The sequence below is a fragment of the Caretta caretta genome, chromosome 1 (genome assembly GCF_965140235.1).
Source record: "Caretta caretta isolate rCarCar2 chromosome 1, rCarCar1.hap1, whole genome shotgun sequence".
Lineage (NCBI taxonomy): Eukaryota > Metazoa > Chordata > Testudines > Cheloniidae > Caretta > Caretta caretta.
The window spans coordinates 112,540,131-112,563,208 of record NC_134206.1 but is presented as its reverse complement, the minus strand read 5'-3'; the positions used below and the strand labels follow the sequence as shown (position 1 = coordinate 112,563,208).

Below are 23,078 nucleotides of genomic sequence, written 5' to 3'. Positions count from 1 at the left end.
AGTAGCACGTACTCGGGAATCGTAGAACAAAGCATTGCAGTGTACGTTTGCTGGCGTTCAAACAACATCCGTTCTTTATCTCTCTTTGTTATCCTCAGGAGAGTGATATCATTCATGATCACCTGGTTGAAATAGGGTGCTTTTCTTCAGGGGACATTCAGAGTTGCCCATTCCTGCTGGGCTGTTTGCCTGTAGCTGAACAGAAATGTTCCCCACTGTTAGTCACGGGGAGGTGGGAGGGATGAGGGGCTAGCCACACAGTGGGAAGAGGCAAAATGCGACCTAGGAACGAAAGCATATGTGCTATGTATGTAATGTTAACAGCACGGTTTACCGTGAAAGAATGTACCCATTGTTCTATAAAATGTGTCTTTATAAACAGCACTGTCCCTTTTTTTTCTCCACCAGCTGCATGTGTTTCAAGGATCACAGGATCTTCTCCTTCCCAGAATCCTAGCGAAGATTAGAAGGCAAAAAAAAAACGCACTCGTGATGAAATGTTCTCTGAGCTCATGCTGTCCTCCCACACTGACAGAGGAAAGACGAATGCATGGAGGCAGACAATGTCAGAGTGCAGCAAAGCACAAAATGACCGGGAGGAGAGGTGGCGGGCTGAAGAGAGTAAGTGGCGGGCTGAAGAGAGGGCTGAAGCTGAAAGGTGGCGGCAGCGTGATGAGAGGAGGCAGGATTCAATGCTGAGGCTGCTGGAGGATCAAACTAATATGCTCCAGCATATGGCTGAGCTGCAGGAAAGGCAGCTGGAGCACAGACCGCTGCTACAGTCCCTGTGTAACCAACCACCCTCCTTCCCAAGTCCATAGCCTCCTCACCCAGACACCCAAGAATGCAGTGGGGGGCCTCCGGCCACCGAGCCATTCCACCCCAGAGGATTGCCCAAGCAACAGAAAGCTGGCATTCAATAAGTTTTAAAGTTTTAAACTTTTAAAGTGCTGTGTGGCCTTGTCCTTCCCTCCTCCACCACCCGTCCTGGTGCTTCTCTCCTCCACCACCCCTTCTGGGCTACCTTGGTAGTCATCCCCCTATTTGTGTGATGAATTAATAAAGAATGCATGAATGTGAAGCAACAATGACTTTATTGCCTCTGCAAGCAGTGATCGAAAGGAGGTGCGGAGGGTGGTTAGCTTATAGGGAAGTAGAGTGAACCAAGGGGCGGGGGGTTACATCAAGGAGAAACAAACAGAACTTTCACACTGTAGCCTGGCCAGTCATGAAACTGGTTTTCAAAGCTTCTCTGATGTGCACCACGCCCTCCTGTGCTCTTCTAACCACCCTGGTGTCTGGCTGTGTGTAACCAGTGGCCAGGTAATTTGCCTCAACCTCCCACCTCCCCGTGACTCTCCCCCATAAACGTCTCCCCCTTACTCTCACAGATATTGTGGCGCACACAGCAAGCAGTAATAACAGTGGGAATATTGGTTTTGCTGAGGTCTAAGAGAGTCAGTAAGCTGCACCAGCGTGCTTTTATACATCCAAATGCACATTCTACCACCATTCTGCACTTGCTCAGCCTGTAGTTGAACAGCTCCTGACTACTGTCCAGGTCTGCCTGTGTAAGGCTTCATGAGCCATGGCATTAAGGGATAGGCTGGGTCCCCAAGGATAACTATAGGCATTTCAACATCCCCAATGGTTATTTTCTGGTCTGGGAATAAAGTCCCTTCCTGCAGCTTTTGGAACAGACCAGAGTTCCTGAAGATGCGAGCGTCATGTGTCTTTCCCGGCCATCCGTCATTGATGTTGGTGAAACGTCCCTTGTGATCCACCAGTGCTTGCAGCACTATTGAAAAGTACCCCTTGCGGTTTATGTACTCGCCAGCTTGGTGCTCCGGTGACAAGATAGGGATATGGGTTCCGTCTATGGCCGCACCCCAGTTAGAGAATCCCATTGCAGCAAAGCCATCCACTATGACCTGCACATTTCCCAGGGTCACTATCCTTGATATCAGCAGATCTTTGATTGCGCTGGCTACTTGCATCACAGCAGCCCCCACAGTAGATTTGCCTACTCCAAATTGATTCCCGACTGACTGGTAGCTGTCTGGCGTTGCAAGCTTCCACAGGGCTATTGCCACTCGCTTCTCAACTGTGAGGGCTGCTCTCATCTTGGTATTCTGGCACCTCAGGGCAGGGGAAAGCAAGTCACAAAGTTCTATGAAAGTGCCCTTATGCATGTGAAAGTTTCCCAAGCCCAGAATCAGCGTTCCACCGCATGAACCTGCCCCATTAGCACCATGATGCCCACTTTGCCAGGGCCCGTGCTTTGAGAGAAGTCTGTGTCCATGTCCTCATCACTCTCGTCACCGCGCTGACATCGCCTACTCACCCAGTTTCGCCTTGCCAGGTTCTGGTGCTGCATATACTGCTGGATAATGCGTGTGGTGTTTAATGTGCTCCTAATTGCCAAAGTGATCTGAGCGGGCTCCATGCTTGCCGTGGTATGGCATCTGCACAGAAAAAAGGTGCGGAATGATTGTCTGCTGTTGCTCTGACAGAGGGAGGGGCGACTGACGACATGGCTTACAGGGAATTAAAATCAACAAAGGGGGTGGCTTTGTGAGAAACAGAATGGCCCCCTCAAGGATAGAACTCAAAACCTCAAGGATAGAACTAAAAACTGGGTTTAGCAGGCTGTTGATTTCACAGAGGGAGCGAGGAGAAAATGAATACAAAACAAATCTGGTCTATTTCTTGTTTTGATCCACTTCATCTATCTTTATACATCTTGCTGGCAGCAGACTGTGCAGTACGACTGCTAGCCATCGTCATCTCCTGGGTGCTCGGCAGAAGACGGTGCAGTATGACCGCTGGCCATCGTCTTCTGCTGGCTGCAGATTAAAAGACAGTGCACTGCTGGTAGGACTGAATTGCCATGAAATGAAACTTAAAAGGGAAATGACTTGGCTGAATCACTCCCATGTTTGCCCAGGCGCCCCTGACCTCATCGAGGTCGGTTAAAAGAGCACCCTGGACTATGTCAACGATGGCTACCAGTCATACTGCACTGTCCACTGCCAAAAGGCAATAAACTGTTGCTGTGTAGCAATGCAGTACCGTGTCTGCCAGCACCCAGGAGACATATGGTGATGGTTAGTTGAGCAGGCTCCATGCTTGCCGTGGTATGGCGTCTGCACAGGTAACTCAAGAAAAAAGGTGCAAAACAATTGTCGGCCCTTGCTTTCATAGAGGGAGGGAGGGAGGGAAGGGGGGCCTGACAATATGTACCCAGAACCACCCGCGACAATGTTTTAGCTCGATTAGGCACTGGGATTTCTACCCAGAATTCAAATTGGCGGCAGAGACTGCGGGAACTGTGGGATAGCTACCCACAGTGCAACACTCCGGAAGTCGATGGTTGCCTCAGTACTGTGGACACACTCTGCCGACTACATGCACTTAGAGCATTTGTGGGGACACACACACAATCGACTGTATAAAAATGCTTTCTACAAAACCGACTTCTATAAATTCGACCTAATTTCATAGTGTAGACATACCCTTAAAGACTAACAAATATAAAGGTATCATCTAGCCTCTCATTTCATGTTTTTGTGGAAGGTTTTGTTGCCATCTGGAGTTTTCTGACTAATTTTGACCATTTCCAGTATGGCTTTAACCCAAGATGTGGTGCAAAGAATTTGCTATTTTAATTTATCTGGGTAATAATTTCCTATTCACATACGAAGGTCAAATGTCCATGATAGTTCATTTAGATCCATCAAATATCTTTCATGCCATTGACAGCAAGGTTGTGTTCACCTGCATGTAGATCCTGAAAGGGGGAGATAGAACTGTATTTGTTATACTTTTCTTTTCCCTTGGCAGATGTCCCACAGGCTGAGTTTGGGCAATTGTTCCTCTAGCCATAAGTACCATTCCTACAAGGGCTCTTTTCTGTCAGTCCTCCTGTTTTATACATATATGAAGCCACTGGGGAGAAAAGGTGGGGCAATTTGGGCAGGTGTTAGTGATAACAGCAATTTGCATTTCTCCAGCATCTGAGGATCGCTGAAGTACTTTGCAGACATTAATTACAGGAGTTTAGCTTTCAGTAGCAGAGACAGATCATGTGTAGGGGTAACTGCACCACCCACTTTGAAATGCAGCTGTGGTGGAGACAAAATGAATCCTCCTTTTAAGGGCACTCAGCAGCATTGCACAAAGGTGGGGAACAGGCTCAGCTGTCAGGAAAGGTTATTCCAGTTTGTCAGGTTTCAGAGTAACAGCCATGTTAGTCTGTATTCGCAAAAAGAAAAAGAGTACTTGTGGCACCTTAGAGACTAACCAATTTATTTGAGCATAAGCTTTCGTGAGCTTTTCGAAAGCTTATGCTCAAATAAATTGGTTAGTCTCTAAGGTGCCACAAGTACTCCTTTTCTTTTTCCAGTTTGTCAGGTGCTACAAACAATCAAGGTAAAAAAGGAAGAACTAAAAAGATAATTGACAGATTCCTTTGAGTGTTGCATGAATGGGTTTATTTTTAGATGTCTGAGGCTCTTCCTCTCCCCCCTTCTTTTTGGAACCTCTGAGGAGTATTTACTGATTTACAGGAACAATATACACAATGTCCTAATGCTGTTTACTTCCTGAGAGCGCAAACACATGGATTCCAAGAAATCAGCTTGTAAAGTTTCAGAAACCTCTTGATTGTGTCAAAACAGAAACTGTATTTGTGAATGTATTAAAGGGTAGCAAAGTAATATGTTCAAAGTACTTATCTGACATAATTTGCTTACCTAAGATATTCAAAAGTACAATTTTAAAATAATATCCTGGGACCAATATGGCTACAACATCACTGAATACGGCTTTAAAACAGTGAGTTTAAATTGTTAGACTTAAGCCCTTGAGGCTGTCTCAGTATTTCTGGGCTAGGAAATTATAGTGGGGCTAATTTTCAGTATATTAAGAAGATTATTTAATATTACTTTGACTTTTTTGCAGCAGTGACTATTAGAAATATATCAGGTTTTAGTTGCTCTTTTGCATCTTTAAAATTCTGACAATGTCATCTTAAAATATATTTTCAATATTTAGATCACAATCTGATCAAATTGCTTGTAGGCATTTCAAAACATAAATTGTTAAATGCTCAAGCTATTACACTTTTGAAAAGTGGCTATTATCCAGAGGCTTTCATTTTTTTCTCTTGGTTTGCTTTAATGCATGTATGCAGATTTTGACAATTAAGAGAACGGAATAAAATTAAGTGTAGAAGTGAAGCTAAAACAACCTGAAACTTTAGCATTTGTGAAACACTGCTCTGTTTTGTAACAGAGGTGGATCCCCTTATAGTGCTTGGGTGTAAGTGTACCCTGTAAGTAGTCCTTTGGTCAGAGACAGTGAGTGAGAATGCTCCTGACCACCAGGCTATAGAATCACTTACCTAGGAGGCAGGATAACTAAGTTTAAATCTCTGCTCCTGTGACTATTTATTTATAGAGAGACAAGATGAGGGAGGTAATATCTTTGATTGGACCAACTTCTGCTGGTGAGAGTCACCGAAGAAGAGCTCTGTGTAGCTTGAAAACTTGTCTCTCTCACCAACAGAAGCTCGTCCAAATAAAAGATATTACCTCACCCATCTTGTCTCTCTGGTATAATGGGACCAACATGGCTGTAACAACACTGTATATTTATTTATATACAGTGAAATTTCTTCAACTGGAGATGCTTCTGGAGCCCTTTCCCAGACTTTCCTATGGCTCAGTGGTTAGGGCACTCTCCTGCAATGTAACAGACTCAACCTCAAATCCTGTTCCACATGAGGCAAAAGGGGGAACTGAAGCCGGGTCTGCCACATCTCAGGTGAGGGTGCTAGTCACCAGGCTAAGTTGTAAGATGGGCTCCTGCTGCTGCCATTTTGTGCCACCTAAGTCGGGGGGGGGGGGGATTTGCGGCCCAATTTTATGTTAAATTTGCAGATAATTTCAGAGTGACCAAAACAGCATTTTTTGGTGAATAAACTATTTGTCCAAAAAGTTTTGTCCCGCTCCCATCCCCACTTCCATTTGTCCATTTCAAACTGATCTAAACCAAGCCTGTGAGCTCTGTTCAGTACATATTTGTACAGTACTTGGCACAATGAGTCCTGGATACTGCAGTGAAGCCTCCAGGCACTAAGAATATTTTAAATACTAAATAACTTGCCATTGCACCAGAGCCCTATAAGCCCCAATTCAGCAAAGGACTTGAGCAGATGCCTAAGTTTAAAAATTGAAATCCAGGTTTTGTTTATGGTTCTTCAGACCATCCGCAGTTCGTATAAAAACTTTCATGCAGAAGCTGATTTAAGATAAATTTTAGATTAGGTTTTCATGAGACATTGTGTCAGGAATCAGGGCCTGCAGCAGAGCCAGTCCCTGGGGAACCTAATAATGCAGCTGGCCTGTAGCAGGCTGCCTGATGGGCTATACCGTCTGACTGGCAGAAGAGTCAGCAGAGCAGCTCTTAAGACCAGCAACAGCAGTTCAGTGGCTGCTCAAAGCATTTGCCCATGGTTACAACAGCGCCTGCGCCTGTACAGGTAACCTAGACCTGGCCCTCGGCTCCAATTTCTAACTTCAGTCTGACATTTGGCTCAAATTCCTGACTACTGACTCCTGCTCTACCACTGGGCATGACGGCCCATGTTCCAGTCACTGACACTATATTAAATTAATTACTCCAATAAAAAAACCACCTACAAGATCTCTATCAAGCATTCTTATAACTACAGTACCCACCTGCGGAAGTGAAGAAACAGACTGACAGAGACTGAAGAGTACCCAGAAGTCACCTACTACAGGACAGGCCTAACAAAGAAAATAACAGAACGCCACTAGCGGTCACCTTCAGCCCCTAACTAAAACCCCTCCAACGCATTATTAAGGATCTACAACCTATCCTGAAGGATGACCCAACACTCTCACAAATCTTGGGAGACAGGCCAGTCCTTGCCTACAGACAGCCCCCCAACCTGAAGCGAATACTCACCAGCAACCACATACCACACAACAGAACCACTAACTCAGGAACCTATTCTTGCAACAAAGCCCGTTGCCAATTGTGCACACATATCTATTCAGGGGATACCATCACAGGGCCTAATAACATCAGCCACACTATCAGAGGCTCGTTCACCTGCACATCTACCAATGTGATATATGCCATCATGTGCCAGCAATGCCCCTCTGCCATGTACATTGGGCAAACTGGACAGTCTCTACGTAAAAGAATAAATGGACATAAATCAGATGTCAAGAATTATAACATTCATAAACCAGTCGGAAAACACTTCAATCTCTCTGGTCACGCGATTACAGACATGAAATTTGCGATATTACAACAAAAAAACTTCAAAACCAGACTCCAGCGAGAGACTGCTGAATTGGAATTCATTTGCAAATTGGATACAATTAACTTAGGCTTGAATAGAGACTGGGAGTGGCTAAGTCATTATGCAAGGTAACCTATTTCCCCTTGTTTTTTCCAACCCCCCCCCCCCCCCCCCCAAGTTCCTCAGACGTTCTTGTTAAACCCTGGATTTGTGCTGGAAATGGCCCACCTTGATTATCACACACATTGTAAGGAGGGTGATCACTTTAGATAAGCTATTACCAACAGGAGAGTGGGTTTGTTGGGGAGGGTGGGGAGAAAACCTGGATTTGTGCTGGAAATGGCCCACCTTGATTATCATACACATTGTAAGGAGAGGTTTCAGAGTAACAGCCGTGTTAGTCTGTATTCGCAAAAAGAAAAGGAGTACTTGTGGCACCTTAGAGACTAACCAATTTATTTGAGCATAAGCTTTCGTGAGCTACAGCTCAGACCTGTAGCTCACGAAAGCTTATGCTCAAATAAATTGGTTAGTCTCTAAGGTGCCACAAGTACTCCTTTTCTTATTGTAAGGAGAGTGATCACTTTAGATAAGCTATTACCAGCAGGAGAGTGGGGTGGCGGGAGAGAAAACCTTTTGTAGTGATAAACACCCATTTTTTCATGGTTTGTGTGTATAAAAACATCTTCTGTATCTTCCACAGTATGCATCCGATGAAGTGAGCTATAGCTCACGAAAGCTTATGCTCAAATAAATTGGTTAGTCTCTAAGATGCCACAAGTACTCCTTTTCTTTTTGCGAATACAGACTAACACGGCTGTTACTCTGAAACCAATCAAAAAATATTGCTCTGACCCTAAGAGCATCCCAGTGCCAGAAGGCAAGGGGCTAACGGCATCAGGTAGAGAGTTTCAGCAGGCCTGACTAGTTCAGTGAACCCCAATTCACTTGTGTCATAATCTGTATCCAATATGTGTCATGTAAGGTATCATTGGAAAACCAATAACACACCGATGATTAATATTTTTGCATGTGTATGTATGGTAAATGCCTAAAGGACTGTATAAATGTAAAAGATATATGAGACTAAAATGTATTTGAACCAGACAAGTCTGGTGAATGCGTTAACTGGTTTTTCTAGGCAAAGGAAAGGCTATCATCTCCATGTAGGTGCAATCACAGTCAAGAAGCCATTCATTGGCATATAAGAGGCTGCAGGGACAGATCAATTTGCATTGTAGAAAGCAGAAACCAGAAAGGAACCTTCTCTATCAGAGTCCATGGCACCTTTCCTCACCACAGAGGCACTGGAATTTGAAAAGGTACATATCAAAAGTTCACTGGACTACAAAAGAGATGGGCAAAGAACCCCACATCATCTTTCACCTAAGACAACAAAGGAACTCCTCCAATCCTTTGGACTTTGTGGGAGAGCCTGACCATGGGGTGGTCAGTAGGCTTGCCAATCCTCCAGGATTGTCCTGGAGTCTCCAGAAATTAAAGATCAATCTTTAATTAAAGATTGTGTCATATGATGAAACCTCCAAGAATATATTCAACCAAAACTGGCAACCCTAGTCAACAGCCATCTTGCTGGAAGGAGGTTTAGTAAGAATCTTACCTTGAACCAAGGCTGTAGTTATGTTATGTCTTAGTCACTAAAAAGCATTTTCACTTTTATTGTTTGTAATCATTTGGGACTTTATTCCTCACACTTGAACTCACTTAAACCTGCTCTTTTTGAGCAAATAAACCTTTCACTTTTATTCTAAATCAGTCCAGTACTGTGTTTGACTTGAAGTGATTATTAACTCCAGTTAAAGTCACAAGTTACTGTGCTTTTGTGTTTTTAAAGGAGCAACGGACCTTGTTACTCCTCTGAATGTTTTGGGAGTGAGCTGGACCTCCCTCTCCTCCAGACTGGTTGTCAAAAATACATGTGAAGAATTACATAATTTATGAGCAGTTCCCATACTAGGCATGAAAGTTGGATAGCTGGATGTGCAAATGATCAATTAAGTGTCTTAACTTGCTATTGGCATTTGCAAACACAATAAATGGTTGCAAGAAATTAGGTGCACTATTGCCCATATTTTAAAAAAGGGGGCCCTTAATATAAATGTACAAGTTAAATAAAAAGAAAAGGAGTACTTGTGGCACCTTACAGACTAACCAACTTATCTGAGCATAAGCTTTCGTGAGCTACAGCTCACTTCATCGGATGCATCGGAAGCTGTAGCTCACAAAAGCTTATGCTCAAATAAATTGGTTAGTCTCTAAGGTGCCACAAGTACTCCTTTTCTTTTTGCGACTACAGACTAACACGGCTGCTACTCAAGTTAAATAGGCATTAATAGCAAGGATATACTTTACAACATCAATTTTGTTGGCATTTTTAACGACAGTAAAAATAAATATAACCAATGTAAGGGCACAATACTGATATAATTAAAGAAATAATACTATCTTTGTGAACAGGAAATCACATTCCTTAGGAAAATACCAGATCACATATATGCCAGCAACCTGTAAAGGAAAAGAAAATACTCTTAAATCCTTTGCTTAGTTTGTCTGAGTGTTGTAAGATAGACAAAGCTGATGCCCCGAATTCTCTTTAATTATATTCCTTGTTCCTTTACATGATAAATTCTATTGTGCTGTTATATGAACACCTGCTGGTGTGAGTGTTTAGTTTCCCAGACATCCACAAATGTAACATTGCATTGTTTGGATACACAAGATTCCGGGTTCCCAACATTCAGAGCATGTACTTCAATGGCTTGTAATAATGGATTGCCAAATCTCAGTCCTCCCACCCTCTTTTTCCCTGGCAGCTTTAATAACAGTGAAACTTCCTAATCAAGTTGTTGCTGATCAACCAACTGTGTAGACCACTATCTCTGTCACTGAGATTCTAAATCAGGAAAATTCCCTTCATAACCTCCTGTTTCTGAAGCTATAAGGAAAACATCTACTCCTTTTCATCTAATCCCACAACAGAAGAAGACATTTGTATTTTTAAATTTGGTCAACAATGCCAAGAACCTTGGCAATTTTTTAATATATTACTATAAACTAATATTAAAATTAGAGTATTATAGCTAGAACCAATAAAATGCAGTACTACTTATGGAATATATAGGTAGCCTCTGCAGTGTATTGCTGCCGGTAGTCAGGTCAAACACAGTAGCTGGATTTTATTTTGAAAAGGGCTACATAGTTTTATTACCATAAACTTCTATTTTATTTATTTGGCTTTGTAAAACTGTGCCTATCCAGTGCTCTGGGCATACCTGTAGACACTGACTGTATAACAGTTCTATGGGAATAGTGCAGCCCTGGCTGAACTCTCCCTTGAGGTCAGACACCAGCAGCGGCATATTAACGCCTAGGCCGACAAATTTGCAGGGGCGGCAAATTTATAATAACAGCCAGAGGCTGCTTCTCCTGGCACCGGTTCGCACTCTCTGCCCCCGGCCCTGCCCCAACTCCTCCCCTTCCCTGCCCCCCCCTTGGTCGATTCCCCAAATCCCTGGCCCTGCCTCCTCTCCTGAGCATGCCGCGTTACCCCCTTTCCCCCCTCCTTCGCACAGCTGTTTCGCACACAAGCACTGGCAGGGAACGGGGAGAAGCAGGACCCGGCAGCTTGCTCAGGGGAGGAGGCGGAGGCAGAGCAGAGGTGAGCTGGGGCAGGGTGGGGGGGTGGCAATTATTTCAGGGCATAGGGGCGGCAAAATCTTTAATCCACCACTGGACACCAGCCTACCGTATTGCATCCAACCCTGGGGTTTCATGTACATTTCAATCTACTGAGGCCTTGTCTACACTACAGGGAAAAGTGGATCTAAGCTACGCAATTTGAGTTATGTGAATAGCGTAACTCAAGTCGACGTAGCTTAGATCTACTTACCGCGGGATCCATACTACGTGATGTCGACGGGAGACGCTCTTCCATCCACTGCCCTTACTCTTCTCAATCCAGTGGAGTACAGGAGTTGACGGGAGAGCGATCTGCAGGCAATTCAGTGGATGTTCACTAGACCTGCTAAATCGACTGCTGATGCATCGATCGCTGCACGTCGATCCCCTGATAAGTGTGGACGAGCCCTGAGTCTGAGCAACTTCCAGACACTATCTCATAGTCCTATCTCTAACACACTCCAGGGAGTAGATCCCCTTCTTGGGCTGTGGGATCCCACTGTCCAGCTGCCTTAGGCCCCAAGATCAGTGGTGATACTTCATCTCACCAGTAGTTTAAGCACACTCTGCCCCCGAGCTGCATTCTCATCGGTTTCCCCAGTTTAACCTTTGGGGACCTCATCACAATTAAAATATGGGAACACACAGACTTTGCAAAGGAACTTGTGAACCAGACACACTTCACTTGTAGACAAAGCACAAGAGTTACAGATCTAGGCAAAAATAATGAGCATCTGCTTCCATTCTATGTGCTACCACAGCTTTATCATAGCAACGTGAATTTGCTGCAACTTACAAACCCTTCCCCAAAGTGTCATCAATACTTTAAGAGCCTTCTGGCTTGGGTTACTGTTCTTTCATGATCTCAGGACCTTCCTGCACTCCACCCCTCCTGCTCAGTCTTCCTGTTCATGGTGATGGATGGCCAAAAAGAGAGCTTTCCAAGCTCAAGACGATCTGACCTTTAGAGTTCTAGACTCCTCTAGCAGGTGATCACTAAGCATCTTGAAACCCCCCCTCGGGTGATCAGCTACTTACCTGTAGCCCCTTCTGGGGTCCCAGCTGGGAAATTTGATTCCCCTGGACTGCAATCAGCCTACACTTCTAGGGTGGACCCATTTGAATAGAAGACCACCAACACTGATGACTCCTGATAGTTTTCCAACATTGTTAGCACCTCTGCCAGGTCTGAGGATTTTCCTTACACCTTCTGAGTATCCCAGCTCGGGATGGAGGCTCAGTGCAAAAGTGAGGAGTAGAGGACAGTTTATAATCAAAATGGCATTCACAAAACAGAATGGAGTTTGCAGATTGATAGACATATACAGACCTGCAGTGCCTGTGTGAAGGATTTCTTCCTTATATACTATACAAGATTGTACAATTGGTTACATTTTTTCATGGCTGTCACCCTCCTCTGAAGCAGCAGCTAATATTAACCTTGGTAGGACTGGATGGGATATCAGTAGAGCCTGTATTTGTATCTGCAGAAAGAGAGGTGGAAAACGGTATTAGATGAGAATGTTGCCTGTTGTTGTTTAGCCTGCATAGGTTTGCACTGATGATTATCACAAAAGGTCAGGCTCCACAGCCAGAAATTACATAACAGGACAGAGAGACTCGTCTTCACAGTACATTAATATGGGTTTAATGGGTAGGCAGTCTTGTCCAGTGGTTAGTGCACCAGACTGGGAGACCTGGGTCTACTCTGAGCTCTGTGTGATCCTCCCACAGGTTTTACTTCTCTATGCCTCTGTTTCCTCTCTGAGCTTTAGGCTATGTCTATACTACAAACTTTTGCTGGTAGAGCGATGTTGGTCATGCGGCGTGATTTGTGACTGACAGAGCTGTGCTGGCAAAAGCCCCTTGTGTAGATGCAGCGATAAACTGAAAAACTGTGTTTTTGCCAGTGTAGCTTAGTTTGCTGGAGGGGATGGGGGTTGCTGGGCTGGAATAAGCTATGCCAGCAAAAGCAGTTTTCCCAGGATCAGATGCATTCACAGTAGGAGCCCATAATATACTGGTATAGCTATTCTGGCAAAGCATTCCTAGTGGGCCTGGCTTTAGTCTGTCGTGTCTATTTAGATTGTAAGCCCTATGAGGTAGGGACTGTCCCTCGCTAGAAAATTATGTAGCACAATGGGCCCCAATCTTGGCTAGTTACTACCGTAACCTACTGGTGTGTGTGTTACAGGTCCCCTCACCCTTCTGCCTGATCCACAGAGGATATGAGTGTGTTACAGCCCCAGCTAGAGTGCTCTACCTCAAGCTGTAGCAGCTTATGCTTTTAGCTCTGGAGGTCCCTGATTCAATCCTCAGTATGTTGGCCAAAATGGCAGCCATCAAATTACTGTAATACAAATAACAATTAAAATCAAGAGGGCATGGCTGGTAGCACAGGATGTAGCTTATCAGGCACATTTGTCAGCAATCAGCTTGTTAAAGTTAATCTTCAACATTTCTGAACACAACAAGCTGCAGCAAGTTGTTACAGGTGCAACACTTTTTTACCAGTCACAGTACCGGCTGCAACAAGTAGCAAAAATTCTCTCACTATCTGTGGGTGGGCAACTACTGTCGATCATGTTCTCTGCCATTCACATGACTCTTGGGTTATCTGGCACACTTCTGGTGTCAATTTGTTTAAAACAATGATGCCACACAGCTGACTTCCCCAGGATATAATAAAAGAGTTGTTTAAAATCAGCCCTCACTGGTCAAACTTGCGGTGCTGCAATCAGTTTGCTTCTCCTAATTGGGTTCATTTATGCTTACTTAGGACAGCTTCTCTCATCATCAAGTTCAGCAGAAATGGGAAGCAATCCAACCCTTACTAAAATTATTTATATAAAAGCAACCATATTAACTAAACAGCATTTCCCCTGCACTCGACATAGGTAGCTAACCTAAACTACAACAACCAATCATCAGCTAAGGCCCTAAATGGTAAGTATCCCTTGGAAGCAGTGTGTAATTTAATCATAGAATCATAGAATATCAGGGTTGGAAGGGACCCCAGAAGGTCATCTAGTCCAACCCCCTGCTCAAAGCAGGACCAATTCCCAGTTAAATCATCCCAGCCAGGGCTTTGTCAAGCCTGACCTTAAAAACCTCTAAGGAAGGAGATTCTACCACCTCCCTAGGTAACGCATTCCAGTGTTTCACCACCCTCATAGTGAAAAAGTTTTTCCTAATATCCAACCTAAACCTCCCCCACTGCAACTTGAGACCATTACTCCTCGTTCTGTCATCTGCTACCATTGAGAACAGTCTAGAGCCATCCTCTTTGGAACCCCCTTTCAGGTAGTTGAAAGCAGCTATCAAATCCCCCCTCATTCTTCTCTTCTGCAGGCTAAACAATCCCAGCTCCCTCAGCCTCTCCTCATAACTCATGTGTTCCAGACCCCTAATCATTTTTGTTGCCCTTCGCTGGACTCTCTCCAATTTATCCACATCCTTCTTGTAGTGTGGGGCCCAAAACTGGACACAGTACTCCAGATGAGGCCTCACCAATGTCAAATAGAGGGGAACGATCACGTCCCTCGATCTGCTCGCTATGCCCCTACTTATACATCCCAAAATGCCATTGGCCTTCTTGGCAACAAGGGCACACTGCTGACTCATATCCAGCTTCTCGTCTACTGTCACCCCTAGGTCCTTTTCTGCAGAACTGCTGCCTAGCCATTCGGTCCCTAGTCTGTAGCTGTGCATTGGGTTCTTCCGTCCTAAGTGCAGGACCCTGCACTTATCCTTATTGAACCTCATCAGATTTCTTTTGGCCCAATCCTCCAATTTGTCTAGGTCCTTCTGTATCCTATCCTCCCCTCCAGCGTATCTACCACTCCTCCCAGTTTAGTATCATCCGCAAATTTGCTGAGAGTGCAATCCACACCATCCTCCAGATCATTTATGAAGATATTGAACAAAACCGGCCCCAGGACCGACCCTTGGGGCACTCCACTTGATACCGGCTGCCAACTAGACATGGAGCCATTGATCACTACCCGTTGAGCCCAACAATTTGTGCAGGGCTGAGCTCCAGCACCTCTAGGCATGGCAGTTCCTAGTCCTGGCACCTCTGCTGCATCAGATATGAATGTAAAAAAAATTGCTTGAGCCCTTTCACCTAATTACTTGAGTCTTGTCACCTCTTTCATTACAAATTAAGCACTGCTTGGAAGGCCCATGAGGCATTGTGTGTGACATATATGGCACCAAGGTGTGATATCCTTGACTGTCAATGGAATGAGGGAAGATGAGATCAGAGCTATGTAAGACTGTTGGCACAAAGGGAGGCTAGCAAATTCTCAACTGCTTAGCAGCACCACGTGGGTGTAAAAATTAATCAGATTTCACTCAAATTTATATACCATAGAAAAAGAAGCTTTTCTGGTTAACTCATTTTCCACCTTGTATTAAAGTTAAATAGGTTTTTGTCCTGAACCAAAAAACATGCACCCAAAAAAACAACCACCTGTAAAAAATCCAACCCATCAACCTCCATGTGTCCTTCTCCTCTCTGGGTAATAATCTATCTCCTGAGCCCCGATGGTATGATGTCTGTAGGTTCTGTTATGACAAGGATGTGCCAGCCACGTGAAACTTATGTTCGGCAAGAAAAAATATTTTTGAGAAAGGCCTTTTGTTTGTGGGACTGTTGCCAAATTAGCTTTGAGAATTTTTACATGCGCCATGTGTTGAAATCAGACAAAGGCTGTCCTCATTGTGACCTGGAAGACATGGTTATTATTGCATTGTAAGAAAACAAAGTTTGTGATGTACTTTAAACTGTGCATATAACTGTCACTCTCTTTCTTCATCTTGTTCTGCTCTTGCTTTGTTTTTCAAGTTCACTCACATTCTGTACACTGTTTGTATTTTCCTTTTCCCCCTCTTGCGAAAGAAACCAGTGACCTACACTGTTTATAACATTGTCTGATAGCTGTGGCTTTCAAATACGAATACTGGTATTAAGCTGAGAAACAATGCTAATACTTCTGGGATGAAATCCTGCCTCTACTGAAGTCAATGGCAAAGCTCCCATTGGCTTCAATAGGGCCAGCATTTCACCCCCGAAGCCTCTCATGGACTAAGGTCAGGCTTGACAAAGCCCTGGCTGGGATGATTTAACTGGGAATTGGTCCTGCTTCGAGCAGGGGGTTGGACTAGATGACCTTCTGGGGTCCCTTCCAACCCTTATATTCTATGATTCTAACTTTGCAGTCTCTTATAACTTCCTGGCATAGATGCTGAAAAAAAGAATGGAAGTCAGGGTACGTCTACGTCTACTCAGCAATTAAATGCCCATGGCTGGCCTGTGTCAACTGACTCAGGCTCGGGCTGCAGGGCTATAAAATTGCTGTGTAGATGTTTGAGCTCAGGCTGGAACCCGGATTCTGTGACTCTTCCCACCTTGCAAGATCCTAAAGCTCAGGCTCCAGCCCGAGCCTGGACATCTAAACCACAATTTCACAGCCTGCAAGCCTAAGCCTGAGTCAGCTGACCCGGGCCAGCCACGGGTGTTTCATTGCTGTGTCGACATACCCTCAGTGGCCTGAAGAATAGTCTGCCAACTGCAGTCATAGTTTGTATCTTGATGGATGCCTCAAAGAAGGAAATAGAGTCCTGGCAACCAATAAGCAGAGATAAACCTCACTGAAATATACCTTCATTTATTACTTTTGTTTGTCTTTGTCCCAAAACTAATTGTTGTAATTGTGGTTTGAATGAAGTATGATTTACTCTAATTAAATTGGGAGGGTTGAGTCAGCGCTTGGTACGCTGGTGTAAATCAGGCACGACTCCTGAAGTCAGTTGATTTATTAGTGTGGAATTGGTCAAAGCGGGATCAGAACCAGGCCAGGAAAGTTATCTACTTATGTTTTCAATGTCCCTTAATGAGCAAAGACTCAAGGGTTTTCTTGAAACCTCAATAAGCTGCGTGGTTAGAGTAGAATATGCAGCCAATCAACACAACAGACCTGACTGATTAATCTGTGGGATAGCCTCCAGCGTCCTTCCAGCTCATAGCCTGCTAAAGCCAGGACTGCATAGCATAGTACAAATCATTATGATGCCCATCGGAGTGCTGCAGCCTCTATAAACTTTGTTTAAGTTAGTTTAAAAGGGTTTGAGGCAATGCTCAGGCTTTTTCAAGCAAAACCAAATCTCTTCAAAGCTTTGAAAAGCAGCTGCAGAGATCTGCGACCTAAATAGCTCCTATAGCATTGCATTGTCTTTATGGACCTTTGCATGCCAAATCCTTTCCTCCTTCTTGAGGCTACAAGTCTTGTTAAATTTGGAAATAACTTGTAACATAAATAGCAAATGATTCCATGGCTCCTTCCACATCTGTCGAGTGCCAGGCTTTGGGATACATTACACCCTAAACATGTACGGAGGGGATGATTTGAAACAGCCAGGAAAGGGGAAAGTAGCACTGCTATTTTATTAGCAAACAAATGCGAGGGAGTCCGCGAGGTTGTGGTCTGTGAAAGGTGACTATTTGGCTTGAACTGCTGAGCAAGATTTTATTTTTTTTTATCGGTATTAACATTCAAATAGCGCTTTCTATGTTCAAAGCACTATGCAGGCGCTGACTAATTAATCCTCAACTGTACTTGAAGCAGGTGGGGAAAATACCATTATCCCAATCTTACATATGGGCCAACGGAGTCAGAAAGGTGAACTGACTTGACAGACCACACAGTCAGTGGCACAGCTGGAACTAGAATGCATTAGACCAGAAGCCACCCATGCCTGCCGATAGTGGAGGGGATGTGGGGGGAGACTGAGTGAGGGCAGCTGGCTTCAGCCATGTTACTCAGCATGCTCAGTACAATCCAAGCAGCAACCCTGCCCGCCCCCAGCCCCACATGTTCCCTCTGCATTAGACTTCCCAGTTCCACGTTCATCCCCCAAGATCACACTGTCTGTCTTTTGTGGGGCAGAGTCTCACACTAAGAATCATGAGCATGAAGGACTGAAGGATTACAGGTAACTTTTTTGGAGTATTTTAAAATGAAGCATACCTGGTTTTCCTCTTTTATAGTTTTCCAGTGTTCTTCTTCTCACAGAATTGAATCAACTTCTAAAAATAGAACAATTTATCTTAGTATAGGAGGAAAAGATCGAAAATAATTTCAAGCCATTATGTGACTTCCTTCCTCTTTCATATTGGAATATTAGACAAATGTGGCGTCAAGGTAACGTTTTCCGTCCTCTGAGTTTCAGATGTGTCAGCCTGCCTGAACAGGAGGATGGTTTGGATAAATTATTGCCCAAAATGCCTCTCATCTTGGCTGGCTGGGTATTTTTGGTGAGAACCCTGCTGTGCACCAGGTCTTAATGGTGAACAGCGCGGATCCTCCTCAGCCAAAGGGTCACTTGACACACAGCAAATCACTATCCATGGGCCCACCCAGCAGGGTATTCTCCACAGGTTCATTTTGCATAACAAATGGGAGGCCGCTAAAGAGCTTGCAGCCCATCCACTGCCTTCCCAGGAATGCCACAAATCAGACTGCAAAACTACTTTCACATTTTTTTTTAACTTGTGTTTCTTTCTTTTTTAGCACTGACTTTTTTTCCTGGCAGCACGAGACATAAAAATACTTCTCCCCGCTCAGGGCCGTCCTTAGGCGTACATAGCACACGCAGCTGCCTAGGGCACCGTGACATTTGGACACCAAATTGCCCGAAATGTCACGGTGCCCCAGGCAGCTGCGCGCTGCATACGCGGCAGCCCCAGCCCCGCGACCAGCCCTATCCCTCGGCCGGCCCCCGCGCCGGCTGCAGCCACGGCAAGGGGCAGGGCCGTCCCTGGGGGGGCCCAGACAACTCCCTCCGCCCTGCCTCTTCCCCCTGCGACCCGGCAGCGGCGGGAAGCGGGGCGCTGCGGCGGGGAGCTGGCGGAGTGGAGCGGGCTGGGGCCGGGCTGCTCCGCTTCCCGCCGCCGCTGCCGGTGAGTGCGGGAGGGGGGATCCCTTCTCCCAGCGACGCGGCTGGGGCCGGGGCGAGGGCAGCGGAGCCGGCTGCTCCCGGCCCCCCGCTAATCCCCCGGGCCACTCTGGGCCTGTGGGGCCCCCAAAAGTGGCACCCCGCAGCTCTTACCTCCCAGACCTGCCCCCACCCCGCGAGGGGGGAGGGGGGGCTGCGTAGGGCACCCAAATGGCTAGGGACGGCGCTGTCCCCGCTACATTTTCTTTAGGCAGGCGGGTTTTTTTACAACGCACTCTAATGGCAATGAGCCATACTAAGGTGCGTGTTGTTGGGCTGTTTGGTAGTTACTCTAGTGGTAACTGAAGGAATGAAGACACAACCGATTGGCCAAAGACACTTAACAATGTCCTGGGGGACTGATCCCACTCTCGCGGAAGTCAATCAGAGTTGTGAATTATTGTTGAAATTTATAATGTTGTGCTGTGATTGCATTTATTGCATCTATAAAGTTACCTGGTTTGCAGTGGTACATAAACTCATTCTGTTTTTGAATATCACTGGATTAAGAGACCTCTAAATTACAAGATGAAATCCTGGATCTGTTGGGAGTTTTGCCATTAGATTTATTTCACCCTTACTCTTTAGTACTGATAAGTGGAAGTGTTGATCACAAAATGCAGTAGAGGTTGTTTGTGAAGACAATGTCAGCCAGGCCCAGTTCTGTTAAAGTAAGATGTACAAAAGAAAGAAAGATGTGCGTAGCCAGTGAACAAATGTCTTTGTCTTTTTTTTTTTTTTTTTTTGCGTTGCTCAATCTCCTAACACAACAGCCAGAGGACCTAGTAACGCTGCCACTAAAGCATTCAATGTAACTGATTATTCTGCAAGTCCCAATGTGCTTCTGCCATTCTTCCTCATTTCATTTTCATTAGGAGCTGAGATTACATTTTCTTTAGAGTATTCTTGAAGAGAAACAGGATGGCACTATTCAGTTTACTGTGTATCATTCAGAAAAACAAGGGGTTTAGAAAACAAGTATCCCTGCACACAAAGACTAACACATTTTGAGCATTGTGCTAACAGTGCATAGCCCCTGGCAGGAGGAATCACAAGAAGAAGAATGGAATCTAGCACTCCAGTGCAGCTGGCCCTCTCCACATCATTGGCACTGACATTATTTGAGTCATTTTGCCAAGGAAAGATGGTCCTTCTGAGAGATGGCAGCATATTGTAATTTGTGAGAAACATGGTGTTAGGTGTGAAAGTACCGACAGGTTGGAAGGTAATTCCAGAAATGCCAAGCAGTCTTCCTTGCCTTAGCATTTTTGAAACGTTCTGTAGTTGCATGTCTCATTAGCTCAGAGTGAGAGTGTATGGTTGCATCACTTCACTGTTGCACAAGGGACTCAGTCACTTATAATTTGGGGCTAATTACTCCAAACATTCATGGGCTGTTAAACTCAGCTGCAGGGTTTGCAAGGAGCCTCCCAAATTTTTTCCCTAATTGGGGAAAATATGCTTTAGTTTTATGCCCTCAAAGTCTATTGAGTGATAAGTGCAAGATAAAAATAGCATCTGTAAGAGCTTTATGGATGCTGGTGAGTGACAGAGCAGGGCACCTGATACAGTTTGCATACATGGGTAGGTACTAGCAGAAAGCTTTATACACTTTGAATATCATGTACAAATGGTGGGGCAAGAGGAGGTTCTGGAAAAGGCTTTTAGCAGCTGTACTTTTTCAGTTGTGAAAAAGTAATGACTTTGGAGGTTGTCATATTTGGTACTGCATGTATAGAAGTCACGTGGAAAACTTGGAGGAATGCTTACTGATCTTTTGCAGTGTTACTGGGAAGTTACTTCATTCATACTTCATTAGCCTCTTACGTCCAAGGGTCTGATCCAAAGCCCACTGAAGTCTCTGGAAAGGCTCATGTTGACGTAACTGGGGTTTAGATGTTGCTCTCAAGGAACATATAGCCGCACAGGAAAGAGCTGCCTGCTTTGGTCAGTACAAGAGAACAGTAGGTTTTCTTACATCAGTAATATACTGTACAGTGCCTCTGGCCTGTGGATGTTTAATTTTTCTTTGATTTGCTCATGTTTTGGCATTACTGTACAAATTTTCCTTGCTTTTAAAATACAAAGATATGTAAAGTATAAATAACTACTCAGTAATCTCATCTGAGACTCATCATAAGCCAGGCTTGTCTGCAGTTACCTAATGCTGATATTTAAATGAACTTCTTTTAACGCTTGTGTCATTGCACATCAAACTCCAGACAAATGGATGCAAACAGATGAAGGGGCAGCCTTCAGCAACCTAGCACTCAGTGTTAACCTTGAATGTCAAGGAAACTGGCCATGAAAAGGCAGCATAGGGTCTCAGAAGCGTATATGTGCTTTCCTTGTATTTCATATCACTTGCCATTATTTCTTGACTTTTAAGCAAAAGCTCTGAAAAGCTATCAAGAGAAAGCTAATTCTTTAAGGGATTTATTTATCAAATCCATACGTAGGAGGAAAGGCACACAGGAGTCAGAAAGCTGTGGATTGTAGTAAATAAGATGTCATGATATATTTAGCAAGTGATAATGCGAACCATAGAAAAATATGCACAGGTGGAAAAGACTGGGAAGTTATCACATTTTTAGAGCAGAGTGACGGGAGGGCATTGGTCTGTTTTCCCCTTGCAAAGTAGTCAAGGTTGCCCCTACTTTGTTTTTCAATTTTTACCAGCATCACCATTACCAAGGTGCAGTACCTTACAGTGAAGCCTTGGCAGCATGATGCAGTTTGAAGCTTTCCAGAACTAGTGATACTTGGATTATTCTCATTTCATCCAAACTTGGACAGCTGCTGCTACAACAGTGCCAACTCCACTTGTGCAGCTTGGATGCTCTGGCTCTCAGGGAGCTTGCGTTGGCTGCTAGCCTATAAACATAAAAACATACACTGAAGATGTGCCACTAGATGAATACCCATTACCCCTGAGCAGTGGCAAAGTTCATGGGAGACACAGATTACTCAAGTGATTTCATTGTTTCATCATTTCAGAATAAACGATAGATAAACTTTATATGTGGGCAAGTTATTTCGCTTACAAAGCCTTTAAACACACATGCCTGATCCTGAGAGGCATGGGCATCAGTTTTGTATAATTTTTGGTGGTGCCCAGAAGGGGTCCAAGTCTGCTCTGCCCCCAACCTGCCTTGTAAGCCGATTTTTTATATCTATATCTATCTATCTATCTTTAACCCTAACATATCAATTTTAAAATGTTACATTCTGCTTATTGGGTCAGATCCTCAGCTGATGTAAATCAATGGAACTCCATCAAAATCAATGATGCTATGCCAATTTACACCTGTTTAGGATCTGGTTAATTGATTAATTTAGTTGAACTCTTCAAACCTCTGAACTAAAGTGTGTAGAGGTTTATGTGTATATGGTATGGCAGATTAAGCTGCTTCTTGTTTTGTTACTTCATTGCTCCAATGTTTCCATTCTTTAACCTGCCCTGAAGAATTCCCCTCCCCCAAGGAACATCTGTTTCTTAAATTTCACTAGACCATAGGGAAGAGGTCTTATCTAATATACAGGAAAGGTGGTGGTTTTAATAAATGTTTCCATTTTATTTTTTGCATGCTCCTGCTGTTACGTTCAACACTTCGTTCACTCCTGTACAGACGTCCTGTTTAGCAGCACCTTCTAGTTTCCCATGTACAGTTGGAAATCTGTTAAATGTCAAGCAAAGTGAGTTTCATCAGGTTTTAAAACACAGTTTAAATCAGTTTGGGCCCAGTCTCTCTCCCTTTGAGCACAATGGGAAAACTCCCACTAACAGGTTCCTCAGTAAGATCTATGTTTGCAGGTTCCTATTTGATCTGTCTACCTCTCAGCTTCTCTCATTTTAATCCCCCAACCCCTCATGTTCCACACAAGTTTGGTGTCCCCAGGCGCAGGGCCAGCAGCGGAGCCCTGGGCAGTAGCCAGGACTCCCAGGCATAGGACCAGCAGCAGAGCCCCAAACATTGGTGAAGCCGGGCCCACATTCTGGAATATTGGTGGCGCACAGGCACCATGGGCCCATATAACTCGCCGC

At 44.5% G+C, this 23,078-nt stretch overlaps 1 long non-coding RNA gene across 1 annotated transcript; it reads right to left on the bottom strand.

The window, feature by feature from the left end:
- Positions 1 to 1,787: 1,787 nt before the first annotated feature.
- On the bottom strand, positions 1,788 to 19,295 carry LOC142072607 (uncharacterized). Its single transcript, XR_012669132.1, has 4 exons — positions 19,148 to 19,295; positions 18,067 to 18,125; positions 12,366 to 12,519; positions 1,788 to 2,465 (listed from the first exon to the last, which is right to left on the bottom strand). It is a non-coding gene; the product is annotated as an uncharacterized LOC142072607 (long non-coding RNA).
- Between the last annotated feature and the right edge of the window lie 3,783 nt (positions 19,296 to 23,078).